General features: G+C 47.2%; 1 long non-coding RNA gene across 1 annotated transcript in view; it reads left to right on the top strand.

Annotated features, from left to right (window-relative positions):
• The first annotated feature begins 8,115 nt into the window (after positions 1-8,115).
• LOC133067440 (uncharacterized) overlaps positions 8,116-16,034 on the top strand; it is a 161,823-nt gene continuing 153,904 nt past the window's right edge. The window contains exon 1 of the long non-coding RNA XR_009695255.1: positions 8,116-8,273. This is a non-coding gene — a long non-coding RNA (uncharacterized LOC133067440). The remainder of the gene's footprint in view (positions 8,274-16,034) is intronic.

Here is a 16,034-nt window from a genome sequence, read left to right as displayed (position 1 = left end):
CGCGTGGGCTTAGTTGCCCACATGTGGGATCTTATTTCCCCCCCGACCAGGGAGTCCCTTGCATTGCAAAGTGCATTCTTAGCCACTGCACCACCAGGAAAGTTGGTGTGAATTCCTAAAAGCAAAGGCTTCATCTTGTTTTGATTTTCCAAGTGTCTGTCTCAGTGTCTTGGCGTTTACTAGGTGACCAATCAATATTATTGAGTAAATAACCCAGGTTGATGCCTTAGTGTTTCTATGAGGTGGTGAAAGGGCCTGGGCCCCTTCCGATGGCAGCTTTGGCCAAGGATGCTCTCGTGTTCGGGCGAGAGGCCTGGGCTGTCCTTGCCCTTCCCACTCCTGCAACCTGAGCCCCAGACAGGGCTGCAGCCTCCGCTCGGCCCCGCCCGCATGCTAGGTGGCCGCCTTGGGTGAGGGTGGCCCGTGGGGCATGGCAAGGATGGGGAGTCCCCGCTGGCCTGGTGCATCACCTCCTCGGCCTTCATTTATGTGCCATCTGACTCCATCCCTCAAAGCCCGCGTCTGGCCTTGGTCGGTGCAGGTAATGATGATATAGGCTCATTTATGCAAGATTATCCTTTTATCACATTTCCAGGCTCATTTATGAGGCTCATGTTTCTCCCCGAGGGCGTCATCAAGCAAGTTAAGTTGTACTATTTCCCTCCCGCAGAGAACTGGCGGGGGCCTCCCTCGTTGACGGATGAGGCCCGCTGCCTTTGCCAAATAGGGTCGGCGTGATGGATCTTTTACTTGTGAATATTATAGCTGGAAATTAGCATGTTTATTGAGGTAGAATGTGTTTGTTTACATTCCACTACCCATGGCATTACCTCTTATGACCTGACTTATTTAGTTGAGGATAAGCACAAATGATCCGCATTTTGGCACCCACAAAAAAATTAATGAACTTCCAGATATAGAATTCAGCCTTAAGTAAACACACCAGCGGGGTGGGTGGAGGCAGAGGACTGGGGAGGGCTTTGGGGGTTAGGGCGGTGAGCATGGGGGAGCATCTGGTACTTGAGAGATGGGGGGCAGTGGGTTCAAGTATCCTGTGTGGTGCACAGGGCTGGCCCCCAGCCTGGCTGCCCAGGGGAGGTGATTTCTGTGGATGGAGGGGGAGGGGAGAGGCAGAGGACCAGGATCGTGAGAATTCCTGGGGATTCTCCTGGGCTACCTCTTTTTTAAAAAAAAAAAATCTATTTACTTATTTACTTTTGGCTACAATGGGTCTTCATTGCTGTGTGCAGGGTTTCTCTAGTTGTGGAGAGCGAGGGCTGCTCTCTAGTTGTGGTCTGTGGGCTTCTTGTGGCGGTGGCTTCTCTTGCTAGGGAGCACAGGCTGGAGGGCACAGGCTCAGTAGATGTGGCACATGGGCTTAGTTGCCCTGCGGCTTGTGGGATCTTCCTGAGCAGGGATCTAACCTGTGTCCCCTGCATCGGCAGGCAGGTTCTTAACCACTGGACCACCAAGGAAATCCTGAGCTACCCCTTGATTGTCTTGATGCAGGAGTGAGAAGGACGGCCCGAGTGTGGGGACTCAGGGACGGGAGGGAGGGTGCTTGGCTAGGATGATGAAGACCCAGGTGAGTGATGATAGGTCCCGAGAGGCCAAGTTATCTCCTGGGAGTCTGTTCCCCTCCAAACACGTCTACCTGTGACAGCTTTGAATCCCAACTTCTCTCTCCACCCCTGGTTGTTGGTAGTCCACACAATCTGGGATGCAAGCACTCAGTAACTCCAACATCCTCTTGTTTTATTTTTCAAGTTTTTGGCCACACCACACAGGCATGTGGGATCTTAGTTCCCTGGCCAGGAGTTGAACCTGTGCCCCCTGCATTGGAAGCACAGAGTCTTAACCTCTGGACCACTACGGAAGCCCCTCCTCTTGTTTCAGAGAACTGGAAGGACTTGGCCAAGGCCTTAGAGGCAGAGTGAAACCGGGAGCCTCGCTTCCAACACCACCACTGCCTTCCTGTGCCTTTAAGCCCGACCCCTGTCTTGTAAGAAGGCACAGAGAGCGTATTCTCTAGGATGTTTCTTCATGGACCCAGGAAAGCTTTGTCCTCTGTGCCTGGCCAGCAGAGGCCTCAATTTCCACCCTGAAAACCAGCTACCTTTGTAGTTTAAATCGCTTTATTATTTTTTTTAATCGCTTTAAAGAGCAGTTATTCCTGGGAGGGGGGGCCTTGTTCTTGGTCATCGCCTCCCGGGGTACAGAAGTGACCTAGGAGAGACTGAGGGAGACAGGAGAGCTCATAGTTGAGGGTCAAAGCCCTCAAACAGCATGACTGAGAGCCCCAGGAACAAACTTTTCCACTTACATAAACATTTTCCAAGTAAGCAAAGCCATTCTCTCTGTCCCCCGACCCCAAACCTTGAACATAAAGAGGGCAGAGGCAAGACGTCCTGTCTGGACATGAGAAGCAGACAGACCTGGCTTCTAATTCTGGTCCTACCTCTTCCTAGTTCTGTGACCTCTGTGGCCTGGGACGAGTCCTTTGATCCCTGTGGTCTCCATTTCCCAGCTAGAAGACGGGGCAGGGGGATTACAACACCTCTCAGTGTCGCTGTAAGATTGAACAAAGAAAAGTGTCCACTGTGCTTAGCACACAGTACGCTTGGTAGCTGTCAATGAATTAGTGGTCATTAGTATCATTATTTTCCTTCCCAAACGAGGTGCTGTCACCTACCGTGGCCTTCCAACAAGTGAGGATTCGTGGAGGGGATTGAAAGGGACAGGGAGAGCGAGATCAGTTTTCCCCACACTCCCCATCCCTTTCCTCTTGTTGGGTTCTAATGTGGGTGTGTGGGTCCTTCCCATGGAGCCTGCGGAGTGCCCACATGGTGGAATGGGTCAGCACAAGGAGCCAGACTGGAGTTTGATCCGTTTCAGCCTCAAATCTCCTGGCTCTCTGGGGAAGCTCAGTGGTTCTAGACCTCAGTCTCCTCATCTGTGAAATGGGGCCAGCCTCACTGCTAACCTGGGAAGCAGCTGAGTCCACAACTAATTTGTCTCCGAATCACCAGCACCCAGCAGTGTCAGGCATGCAAGAGTTGTTCAGTGATGATGAGATAATGGGCAAATAGACTGGATGCTAAAATTAGGTTTCAGAAAACTTTCTGTGAAGGGCCAGAGAGTAAATATTTTAAGGTTTGCAAGTCATGCAAGCTCTATTGCAACTACCCAACTGTGTCCCTATAATGCAAAAGCAGCCGTAGACAAGGTATAAACAAATGAGCATGTCTGTGGTCCAATAAGACTTTATTTATAAAGTCAGGTGGCGGCTGGATTTGGCTGGTCTTGACCTCTATGTAGTGAGGCCATGGCAGTCTTTGGACTCAGCTCTCAACTCCCAGCACCTCCACTCTTTAGCTGTGTGGCCTTAGGCAAGTGACTTCCCCTCTCTGAGGCTCCATTTCTTCCTCTGTGAAATGGAAGACACTGGCTTGTGCTTCTTTGGTATTCCCCTCAGTGTGCCTACTAGGGCTGGCCTCAGAGAAAGAGCTCAAGAAAGACTTGCAGGATGGCTAAAAAAATGGTCTCTGAAAATAATCACAACTCCTGATAAGTGTATAGTAAGTCCCCTACATACAAAGCTTCAAGTTGCAAACTTTCAAAGATGCAAATGTGCATTTGCATGTGTAATCAGGTAACTTAGTTCCCATGTCTGGTGTACATTTGGCCTGTGAGTGCATCCTTAACAAGCGTTTGCATTTTTGTGTCCTTCACTGTACACTACTGTGTAGAGGATACTTCCCAGGTGGTGCTAGCGGCAAAGAACCTGCCTGCCAGTGCAGAAGACACAGGAGACTTGGGTTTGATCCCTGGGTCGGGAAGATCCCCTGAAGGTGGGCACGGTAACCCACTCCAGTATTCTTGCCTGGAGAATCCCATGGACAGAGGAGTCTGATGGGCTACAGTCCATGGGGTCGCAAAGAGTCAGACAGGACTGAAGTGACAGCATGCGTACATGCACTGTACAGAGTACAGCATCTATTTTTCAAGCCCAGAATGTCCAGAAACAAGAATAAAAGCAGCAGTGATATAGCTGGTATTGCTAAGAAGCATCAGCTGTTATTACTGTGCTACTATACTTTTTAGGGTACTGTACTATAAGATTAAAAGTGTTTCCTTTATTTTTTGTGTTTTCTATGTATTATTTGTGTGCAAAGTATTATAAATCTGTTACAGTATACTATATAGCCATTTGTGTTGGGTATCTAGGCTAACCTTTTGGATTTATGAACAAATTGGACTTACGAACGCACGCTGGGAATGGAACTCATTCGTGTGTAGGGGATTTGCTATACTGCGCTTTTGACTCACAGTGCATTTCACATCCATCTCATTTCCTCCCCTCACCCCCTATAGAATGGATACAGTATTATTATTATATTCACTTTATAGATTAAAAAAACCAAGGTCCAGAGAGACTTAGAGACTTTCCAAAGGTCCATTTGGGCTGCCATAACAAAATGCCATAGACTGAGTGGCTTGTAAACAACATAAATTCGTATCTCACAGTTCTGGAGGATGGAAAGTTCAAAATCAAGGTGCTAGCAGATGAGGCGTTTGATAAGAGCCCACTTCCTCACAGGAGGCTGTCTTTTCACTGTAACCTCACAGGGAAGCAGGGGCTGGAGGCCTCTTCCCTAAGGCCACTCATCTCATTTATGAGAACTCTGCCCTCAGGACCTAAACACCTCACTAAGGCCCCACCTCCTAATACAAAACATTGACCATTAGGCTTCAACATATGAATTTTGGGGAGACCCAAAGATTCAGTCTGAAACAGTCAAACAAGTGAGGGTCAAGAACAGGGATTCAAACCAGATATTTCAGCAGCAAATCCTTGCATTTTCCACTGCACTAGAGCTGTCATAAATAAACCTCCTCCCCAGTCTACCTCGTCCTGCCACGGGCAATCAGCAAATGGACTGATGTACAGGGACCTGAGAACAGTGTAGACTGGGGCCTGCCTATCTGTGAAAAGGGGTTATTACTTATCTCCTCAGATTTTGAGACTTACAGGCTAGAAATAAAGGGTTCTTGGCTCTGTAGTGGAGATCCTGAACAGGGTCTCCAGCAGACTGGGGCTGGAGTGATTGTTTCAGTCTGAGAGGCCCCTCTTGGTGCAGAAAGGGGGTGAGCAGGCAGTTCTCACCTGCTCAGAGATCAAGCTTTTAATATTCTGAGAGAGAAAGAAACCCTGTATTAGGTGAGGAATAGAATTTGGCAGCAAGTAACCATGATCCCTCAAAGCTAAGAGTTAGCAAAAGTAAAAGCAAAACAAAAGATAAGGCTTATTTTTTTTTTTCTCATGTGCTATGAGAAAAAAACACACCAGGGTGGTGAGGGCTGGGGCAGCAACTCCACAATGGCATCTTCTATCTTTCTGCTCTGCAAGTGGCTTCTACTCTTAAGGTCACTTCATGGTTGCAGGACGGCTGCTGGAGTTCCAGCCATCCAGAGCACATTCTAGGTGAGGAGGAGAGGGGTGGAAAGGGTACTTGCCAGCTGAGTCAAGTCCCTTTTAAAGGATATATCTTGGGAGAGGAAGACCGCCATCCAAGAAGAGAGCAACAACTTTGGCTTTCATCTCATTAACCAGAATTTGTCACGGACTTGCTCTAGCTATAAGGGAGGTTGGAAAAGGTGGATATAGTACTTTGCTGCTCCAGTCAGGGCTGTGCTAGCCAGGAAGAAGGGGAGAATGGATTTAAGGTGGTAAACCTCAGTCTTTGCCTCCTTCCCCTATTTGCCATCAGAGTAAATGAAGGCCCAGGCATGGAAGCAAGTTGCATAATATTGCACAGAAAGCTAGGTGCATGCCTGAAACCAGACACCAAAGTTTCTGACTTGGCAACAGATGCTTCTTCCACTGTCTCTACTGCTTCACTCTGTAGCCACACCGGTTCATGAATACTAAGGTTATAATTATTTATCGAGCATTAACTATGTGCAAGGTACTATGCTAAAGGCTTTCCAGGCTGGTTCCATTAAGTCTGCTACCAATCATTGAGGTGGGCATTTCTGTTATTCCCATTTTACAGAGGAAGACCCTGAGCTCAGCTAAGTGAGGTGACTGCTCCAGGTCCCAGAATTCCTAAGTGTTGGAGTGGGCTTGAATCTCAGGTTCCTGACCCTGGCTGTGAGCAATCCAGTGTGTGTGATTGAAATGACGCAGCAGCAAGACTCCCACTAACCAAGGGGGTTCTGGTTCCCACCCACCTGGCCAGCCTCCATCTCTGCAGCTCCTCATTCCAGCCAATTACTCCTAATGGAGTGATATGAAATGTAACTAACTTGGGGAAATATCTGTATACTTTAATTAAATCAGTTTGCAATTAGCCATCTGAGTAATGAGGCTAAGGTGTTTTATCTCCCTGTGCGCCAGCGGGCCAGGGGAGCTAAAAGGCAGGGGGATTTTGCGCGAATAGCGTGGTCCTAGAGACAAACTCCTTAGGGGTATGGAGGCAGGTGTTGGAAGCCCCAGGAGAGGATTTGGCCCAAATTTGCTATGATTAAATAAATACAGCACCTCAGAGAGGAGCTACTAATTTGTGGGACTAAATTTTTAATGGCTACAGCCGGTTTTTCTTATTAAAGAAATACCAGGGCCTTTAATCCAAACACCTCATGGCAAAGGCTAAAAATTACACATGTGTGCTATATGACCCTAAGTCCCCAGACGTGGTAAATGCCTGGCTGGACAGGTTGGCTGTTGTCCAGCAAGTCTTGCTTAAGGCCTCCAGGGGCAGGGCTGGGACTAGGGTAGGGCGGGGTGAGGCCTTTGTATTGGGTAGAAAATTTAAATGGGTGTCCAAATACTCAGTCATGAAATAACATTTTAATGCAGTATATTTTTTAAATAATCAAAAAGAATGCAAAAAAAAAAGATAAGCCAAATTACACAGTTTAAATAAAGATGGGGTGAATATCAATGCCATGCCATCCTGAGCCATTTCAGAGTCTGGAGCCAAGGAGACAATCAGTAATACTGTTGTCTTTCTTTAAAAGTTTGAGATTTGGGGGACTTCCCTGGCGGGTCAGTGGTTAAGATTCCATGTTTCCACTGCAGGGTTGGGGGGGCGTGTGTTCGATCCCTGGCTGGGGAACTAAGATCCCGCATGCCACACGGGACAGCAAAAACAAACAAACGAAAGTTTGGGATTTTGTTCATTAATGGACTTTTTTTTTGCATTGATTTTGATTTTTTAAAATATTGCCTTAAAATATTATATATCGTGTTTATTGTGGTTTTCGATGCCTCCTTAAGTTGTATTCCCAGAGGCTAGGGCCTCAGTCTTCTGACCTTAGTCCCAGCCCTGCCAGCTGGGTTGTTCCTCAGAGTTTGTGTTTTATTTGGTAAAATAGCCATTCTGTGTGCCATTCCAGGTCCCAGCTGGGTTCTTAGGACCTCTAAGTGGCAGACTTTATAGGTGGCTGAGACAGGGGGTATCACTTGGCACCCTCGACCATTAAAGCTAAGAGCAGCCTCATGATGGCTCCAGTAAGACCCAGAGGCCAGAAGCAACTGGCCTGAGGTTGCCCAGCTGCTTCGTGGCAGAGCTGGAACTCAGTTTCCTGATTCCCTCCAGGGCTTTGCTACTCATCAGAGGAGAGGAGAGCCTTTAAGATGACCCAGGGTGGGACTTCCCTGGCAGTCCAGTGGTTAGGACTTTGCCTTCCCATGCAGGGGGGTGTGGGTTTGATTCCTGGGCAGGGAGCTAAGATACCACATGCCTCATGGCCAAAAAGTGAAAACGTAAAACAGAAGCAATATGGTAACAAAGTGAATAAAGACTTTGAAAATGGTCCACATTAAAAAAAAAAAAAAAAAAAGGATGATCCAGGGTGAAAGCCATTGTGAAGCCATTCTCCACAATGGGAGGCCCTGATAACATGACCCAGGGTGGATGGTGTTGACTGGCTGACCCAGTCCCCACACACAACCCCTTCCCTCCCCCAGCGACTAGCGCAGAGGTGGCCACGTGACCCAGTTCTGACCATTAAGACACAGAAGTCATTGGGTGGGGCTAATGGGGACAGGCCCAGCTGATGGCCCTTTGGCCTTTTTTGCCCGTTTCCCTTCCCCTTTCATGTCTTGAACTGGCTTTCTGTGTCTGGAGGTGAAGAGCTGTTGCATGACCTTGAGGACAAGAGCCACATGCTAACGATGAAAAGCAGGAAGACAAGAGGAGTCTGGGTCCCTCGGCTACTTTAACCCTCCGCTCCAGTCCTGGGCTGCCTACTACATCTCTTTTCTGGTGAGTTGAAATTAATGCTCTCCGCCCAAGCTAGGATTAGCTAGACTTCCTGATGCTCACTCTTTCTTTTTTTTTTTTTTTGTCTGTGCTGGGTCTTTGTTGCCGCCCGGGATTTTCTCTAATTGCAATGAGCGGGGCTACTTTAGTTGTGATACATGGACTTCTCATTGCGGTGACTTCTGTTTTTTGCAGAGGGTGGGCTCCAGGGCCTGCAGGCCTCAGTAGTTGCAGTTCCCCAGGCTCTGGAGCACAGCCTGAATAGTTGTGATTCACAGGCTTAGTTGCTCCATGGCATGTGGGATCTTCCCAGACCAGGGATTGAACTCACGTCCTCTGCATTGGCAGGCAGATTCTTTACCACTGAGCCACCAGGGAAACCCGATGCTTACTCCTGAATGCAGCTCCATCACCCACAGTGACAAGGGAAGCTTTGGGTGAAATTCATTTGATATTCACATGGCTCACTCCCTGCTTCATTTAGGTCCTTGCTTCCTGTCTCCTCCTCAGAGAAGCCTCCCCTGACCACCCAATCTCCCATCACTCTCTTTTCCTTTGTCCTGCACTATTTTTTTTATGGCCCTTATCAATCATTACCTGACGTTATATTATGTAATTATTTGTTTTTGCCTCCCCCATTGGAATTAGTTCTGTGCAGGCCAGGTTCTTCTGCCTTGTGTCATGGCACTATCCCCAATGCCTAGAACAGTGATTAGTACATAGTAGGTCCTCAGTCAGTATTGTTGAATGGGGGCTTCCTTGGTGATCCAAAGCTAGTGGAGGTGATGGAATTCCAGTTGAGCTATTTCAAATCCTGAAAGATGATGCTGTGAAAGTGCTGCACTCAATATGCCAGCAAATTTGGAAAACTCAACAGTGGCCACAGGACTGGAAAAGGTCAGTTTTCATTCCAGTCCCTAAGAAAGGCAATGCCAAAGAATGCTCAAACTACCGCACAATTGCACTCATCTCACACACTAGTAAAGTAATGCTCAAAATTCCCCAAGCCAGGCTTCAGCAATACGTGAACTGTGAACTTCCAGATGTTCAAGCTGGTTTTAGAAAAGGCAGAGGAACCAGAGATCAAATTGCCAATATCCACTGGATCATCGAAAAAGCAAGTTCCAGAAAAACATCTATTTCTGCTTGATTGACTACACCAAAGCCTTCAACTGTGTGGATCACAATAAACTGTGGAAAATTCTGGAAGAGATGGGACTACCAGACCACCTGACCTGCCTCTTGAGAAACCTGTATGCAGATTAGGAAGCAACAGTTAGAACTGGACATGGAACAACAGACTGGTTCCAAATAGGAAAAGCAGTACATCAAGGCTGTATATTGTCACCCTGCTTATTTAACTTATATGCAGAGTACATCATGAGAAATGCTGGGCCAGAAAAGCACAAGCTGGAATCAAGATTGCTGGGAGAAATATCAATAACCTCAGATATGCAGATGACGCCACCCTTATGGCAGAAAGTGAAGAGGAACTAAAAGCCTCTTGATGAAAGTGAAAGAGGAGAGTGAAAAAGTTGGCTTAAAGCTCAACATTCAGAAAACTAAGATCTTGGCATCTGGTCCCATCACCTCATGGGAAATAGATGGGGAGACAGTGGAAACAGTGTCAGACTTTATTTTTTGGGGCTCCAAAATCACTGCAGATGGTGACTGCAGCCATGAAATTAAAATATGCTTACTCCTTGGAAGGAAAGTTATGACCGACCTAGATAGCATGTTAAAAAGCAGAGACATTACTTGGCCAACAAAGGTCCGTCTGGTCAAGGCTATGGTTTTTTCCAGTGGTCATGTATGGATGTGAGAGTTGAACTGTGAAGAAAGCTGAGCACCGAAAAATTGATGCTTTTGAACTGTGGTGTTGGAGAAGACTCTTGGGAGTCCCTTGGACTGCAAGGAGATCCAACCAGTCCATCCTAAAGGAGATAAGTCCAGGGTGTTCATTGGAAGGACTGATGCTGAAGCTGAAACTCCAGTACTTTGGCCACCTCATGCGAAGAGTTGACTCACTGGAAAAGACCCTGATGCTGGGAGGGATTGGGGGCAGGAGGAGAAGGGGACGACAGGGGATGAGATGGCTGGATGGCATCACTGACTCAATGGACATGTGTTTGCGTAAACTCCCGGAGTTGGTGGTGGACAGGAGGCCTGGTGTGCTGCAATTCATGAGGTCGCAAAGAGTCAGACATGACTGAGCGACTGAACTGAACTGAACTTGGTGATCCAGCGGCTAAGACGCCACACTCCCAATGCAGAGGGCCTGGGGTTCGACCTCTGGTCGGGGAACTAGATCCCATGCGCAGCAACTAAGACCCGGTGCAGCCAGATAAATAAAGTAAATAAGTAAGTATTTTAAAAACCTTGTTGAGTGAATGGACCTGCTCTGAGCCAGTCAGGTTGTGACCTTTTACCAGCTCTCTGTGAAAGCAAGTCAACTTGGTCTCTGGAATTAGGATTTCCGCTTCTTCTTGGGCTCAGCCTCTTAGAACCCAGTGTGAATTCCTGTTATCAACCCCTGGACACCCTGGATCCCAACCATCTTGCCTCTGGACTCTGCAGCCGCCAGACCTGCCTCATGGGACACCCACCCCATCCATACCCAGTGGTGGCTGGGTACCCTCTCGAGCATCCTTCTTCATCCTCACTCTCCACGTCATTGTCCTTGTGGGGCCCCAGGCAGTGATGACATTGTATGAGGACTGGCTTTCCTGTTGACAGTACATCAAAAGCCATTACCTCCTGGTTCAGATTTCCAAGATGGAGCCTGCCTCAAAGAAAACAAAATGAATGGGTTTGGTGTGCCAGACCCCATTAACTGGCTGCCTGAACTAATCAACGACAGAAATTCAAGGAAATTGCTAGAGCAAATTGAGACACCAGATTATTTGGGTCTCTTGATTGAGATTGGAAGAATAATTGTTTGAGGGTTTCATTTAATAAGCTTTGTTTACTAACCCCCAGCTCCTGTTTTGATATCTCTGCCTCAATTACTGGGGTTAGGCCCTCTCTGAAAGAGTAGTTCTGACATTGTTTTTGCTTGGAGCCTTGGAGCACCTCCTTTCATTTTACGGGTGAAGAAAATGAGAGGGGAAGGAGCTTCCCAAGGTCCCCAGAGGTTAGAGACTTAATGCCTCGGTGCTTCTGAGAAAACCAGCAGGAGATTCAAGGAGTGTCAGAGGAAGGCCTTCTGACATGGACCACCAGTGCATCCTGAAAGGGTGTAAAGAGCTGAATCTCTTCACTAGTTAAGAAAACCCATGGACAAATATGGTGGAAGGGGGCAGCATGTCACTCTCTCCAAGTACCTGAGTCTTCCTTGGAAGGTAAAATGGCACCCACATAGACGCCCTCTTCTGTCAAGGATCCGTCTTTACCTCTAGTCACTGAGAACACCATGGAGTCAAAGTATTACAGAGAATCCCCATGTGTGAAGGACAGTCTGGAGAACCTCCCATGAGCCCTGGAGAGGAGCCTGGAATTGCCCACTTCTCTAGCAGCCAGGGCTAGAGTCCTGGTCTCCCGAGTCCCTAGTCAGGATCCTGTTCCTGACCCCACTCTGCCCAGTCCAGCTCCGCACCAGGGTGTCAGTCAGGGTGGGAGACCAGATGGCCATCCCTGCGGGTGCCCCCAGTTCCTAGGGGAGTCAGGGAACAGGGTATGGGACAGCGATTTGGGGAACCAGAAGAAGCCAGGACAATGATGGCTTGGTGTGGTTGGGGAGGTTTTCTCAAAGAGGAGGGGAGGCTCTGCCTGTGAAGAAAGAACAGAATTTATGGACAGAGGGGTGTTCGTTATCCATGGAAACCAGTGGGTGCATGACAGGTGTTCAGAGAAAATTCATTCTTTCTGCACAGTTTGGGGGGAGCCTTTATTATATGCCAGGTTTTTTACTTTTGCATTTTTTAAAATCCTCACAATGACCTTAAGAAGGAGGCAGTAGAGGATATTGTTAGTTATTATGTTATGTGCTCAGTTGTGTTTGACTCTTTGCGACCCCGTAGACCGTAGCCCTCCAGGCTCCTCTGTCCATGGGCTTCTTCAGGCAGGAATACTGGAGTGGGTTGCCATTTCCTTCTTCCATGGGGGTTCTCCAGGCAAGAATACTGGAATGGGTTGCCATGCCCTCCTCCAGGGCATCTTCCCAACCCAGAGATTGAACCCAGGTCTCCCGCATTGCGGGCAGATTCTTTACCTACTGAGCCGCTAGGGAAGCTCCCGTTGTCAAACCAAGTATTTCCCATCTTACGCTTATCCAACTGACAGGTTAAACTTAAATGGAAAACTTTACATTTTTGTCTGTTAAATGTCACCATAATGCATCCAGTCTATTTTTCATAGCCTATTAGATATTTTTGCCAAACTATATTTGTCACCACTTCTGCAATGCCTTGGAAATGTGTAAAGTCTGCTTTGAAGAGTCTTAATTCAAGGCAGTAAAATGCAGAATAGAACAGAGATAAAGATTTCACTAGAGACCTCCTTCCAATCAGTTGCTCCATATTCTTTGTGTGGGGTTGATTAACCAGCTGTGAATCTGCATATCTAAATCTTCATCTTGCTCCCTCTTTCCATTTTGTTCAAAGGCTAACAAGAGAGACTTACAAAATGTTTTGCAGAAATCAAAATGCGTTATTTGTAAAGCATCCCATCAGAAGGGAAATCAGGTGAGCTTGGCAGGGCTTTTCCTAGTGAATGTCCACTAATTCCTAGTGGTCGCCAATTCTTTTTTTTTTTTTTCCTAACTGCTTGTAAACTAGGGGAATACTATCAGTTGTAAAAGGAAGTTCTACAAAGGGAAGTAACAGTTTTGCAGATCAGGGATGACAGGATTCCACTGCAGCTGGAAACACAGCTTCCCCTACGGGCAGCAGGAGGAAGTAAAGGCATGGAAGATACTAGCAAAGGAAGATACATCAAGGGGAAACTTCCAAAGAACAAAACCACAAGAGATTTTCCATTGGAGCAGGATTTAAAAACCGAATCTGGGAAAAGATAGTAGAAACAGAATGAGCTGGAACAGTTGATCTCAACTCGGAATCCCGCCCACCCAAGACTGCTGGAACTCTTGTGTACAGGTTACACACAAGGAGACCTGGTTCTCCTGGGAGCGAACGGCACCAGAGGGAACGTGATGGCAACCAGCTGTGGGCGCGTCTTCAGGAGCAGTTCCCTTTGCTGTCACGGAAGGGAGCTGGCTTTTAAGTACAGATGTGCCTCCTCAGGTTCTGGTTGATCGCCACCTAGCCACCTTGCTTGCACATCTCACCACAGCCGCCAGAGGCTGTATTTGCCTTATTGATAAGAGGTTGGGTTTTTCCAAAACGTGCCACCTGGTGGCTGCTATTGGAATCACAAGACCAGTGTTTTGGGTTAGGACCAGAGTTCTGGGTAAGCGTTGGTAAGGATAAATGCAAAGGATAAAAGATTCCATTTACAAGCAAGCGTGCCAACTTGTTTTAGTGTTTGTAAAGTCACAGTAGTTATGAACAATTCCAGGTGGTGAGAAATCACTTGTGGAGGGGAAACAGAAAAGACTAATGGAAGGACACATAATAGGCGTATTTGTGTGTGTTGCAGATAGGTGGAGGGGGTTGTCCAGGCAAGACAGAAGGCAAGAGGGAGAGAATTAGAAGGAAAGGAAAGTGGACCAACTTAATGCGATTGGAGGCGTTCCTGGTGTGTGCCTTAGACCTCAGTTAATCCTGTTACTCTTAAGGATCTTCCTCACTTTACCATTTAATTTAATTTAACTTAATTTAATTCAACAAGCCTGTATCGAACACAGAAGTGCTTCACAAGAGGTTGGGCAATCCTGAGTGATCGGGAAGAGCTGTCCTCACTTCTTCCTCAAGCTCCTCAAAATAGTTCAGTCCCTGAATTCTGTGACATGCTGAGGGTTTGGGGGAAGACGTCTTCCTACTTCATACATTTGAAAAAAAAATTTTTAATTGAGTAAGATGCATACGACATAAAAGTTACTCCTTTAACCATTTTTGAGTGTATAGTCAGTAATTTTAAGTACATTCACATTGTGTGCAACCATTATCACCACTTATCTTCAGAACTTTACTCATCTTCCCAGAGTGACCTTCAGTAACGATTAAATACTAACTCCCCATTCCCCCTTCTTCCCCGCCCCTGGTGACCACCATTCTACTTTATGTCTCCATGATTTTGACTGTTCTAGGGACACCATATAAGTGGAATCATACAATGTTTTTGTGTGACTGACTTACAGTCACAATGTCTCCAAGGTGCATTTATGTTATAGTTTGTGTCAGAATTTCCTCCCTTTTTGAGGCTGAGTACTATTCCATTGTATGAATATACCTCATCTTGTCTATCCATTCGTCCATCAAGGGATGGATTATTTCCGCCAAGGGGTTGGGTTATTTCCACCATTTGGCTGTTGTGAGCAATGTGCTATGAACGTGGGTGTGCAAATATCTGTTTGAGGCCCTGCCTTCAGTTCTTTTAGATATTAATATAACCAGAAGTGAAATTGCTGGGTTGTGTGGCAATCCTATTTTCAAATTTTTGAGAAACCATCATATTGTTTCTACCACATCTCATGTTTTTTTGTGAGGAAATGCCACCCCTACTTAAGCCAAACACAGAGTCCTCCAACGAATGAGAATTGGAGAATTCCTGAGGTGGAACTTTATCACCAGGTGGGAAGGAAGGGCTTGTGTTTTTCCAAATTCACCTCTTGCTTCTCTCCCTGGTAGCCCCTACCCTGGAATTGCCTAGCACCCACATATTTAAGCCAAATTTCAAAGCCACCAAGGCTGGAATGGAGACAAACCCTGACTTTCTCAGTGGATTGAAAGAGATAGGGGCCCAGTTAGTGGATTGGAGGGTGATGCCCTCTGTCCATGTGAAGCCTAACCCTTTTGACCCTGGGGAATTTGGAGTCTGGGCTGAGGTCTCATCAGAAACAGAAGGAGAATCAAGCCTCAGTGTTGAAGGAAAGACTCACAAGACTATCACCTTCTCTCATAGCGCCTGCCCTGCCGCTGAGGACAGCTCCACTTGGAGCAAAAAAAAAAAGAGCAAACAAGAGAGCCCATTCCTGCCATCACTCCATGTGTCCTGCAGGGGGCAGCCTGACACGGAGGACAGGCAGCACTGGGACTGCAGAAATCTGAGTTTGAATCCTTCTTCGGGCGCTTACAGATCATATAACCTCAGCTGTGTTCCTCAGTTTCACTGAGACTCACTTCAGGGTGCACAAGACCAGCGATGAGCGCATTGACTTCTTCAGTTCCTTCACTGTAGTGAAGATGACGTGACATGGCAGGTGTCGAGCGCCAAGGACAGCACCCAGAGCATAAGGCTTCCCCGGACGTTACCTACCTTCCTTCCGCACCAGCCTTTTCTCAGTTACTGACTTTGATCATGTTCCTCCTGAGTTTTCATCTCGCTAATCTACCAGGGCCAGCCTTCTGGGACTGTTCCCACCAAGAAGGGCTCCATCTTTGTTTATCTCCAGTTGAATTCTTGGTCCAACTGGTCTTCTCCAGATTGGCTCAGACACATACCTCTCAGGCCTCCAGTTCAGCACATATGGGGAGGAAGTGCGGGGGGCCCCAGCCCGTATTGGAGCTAATGCAAAACAGGGCAGGTGCTGCCACTGTCTCATCTGACCACTGGCTCTGAATGAGGGGAGGCTGCCCAGTCCTGACCTTGTCTGGCTTTTGTTAAATTGTGTTACAGCCTTAATGTTACTTAACTGTAGAGGACTTT

This window comes from Dama dama, chromosome 12, assembly GCF_033118175.1.
Source record: "Dama dama isolate Ldn47 chromosome 12, ASM3311817v1, whole genome shotgun sequence".
Classification (NCBI taxonomy): domain Eukaryota; kingdom Metazoa; phylum Chordata; class Mammalia; order Artiodactyla; family Cervidae; genus Dama; species Dama dama.
The sequence above is the reverse complement of the archived record's forward strand: the minus strand, read 5'-3'. Positions and strand labels throughout refer to the sequence as shown.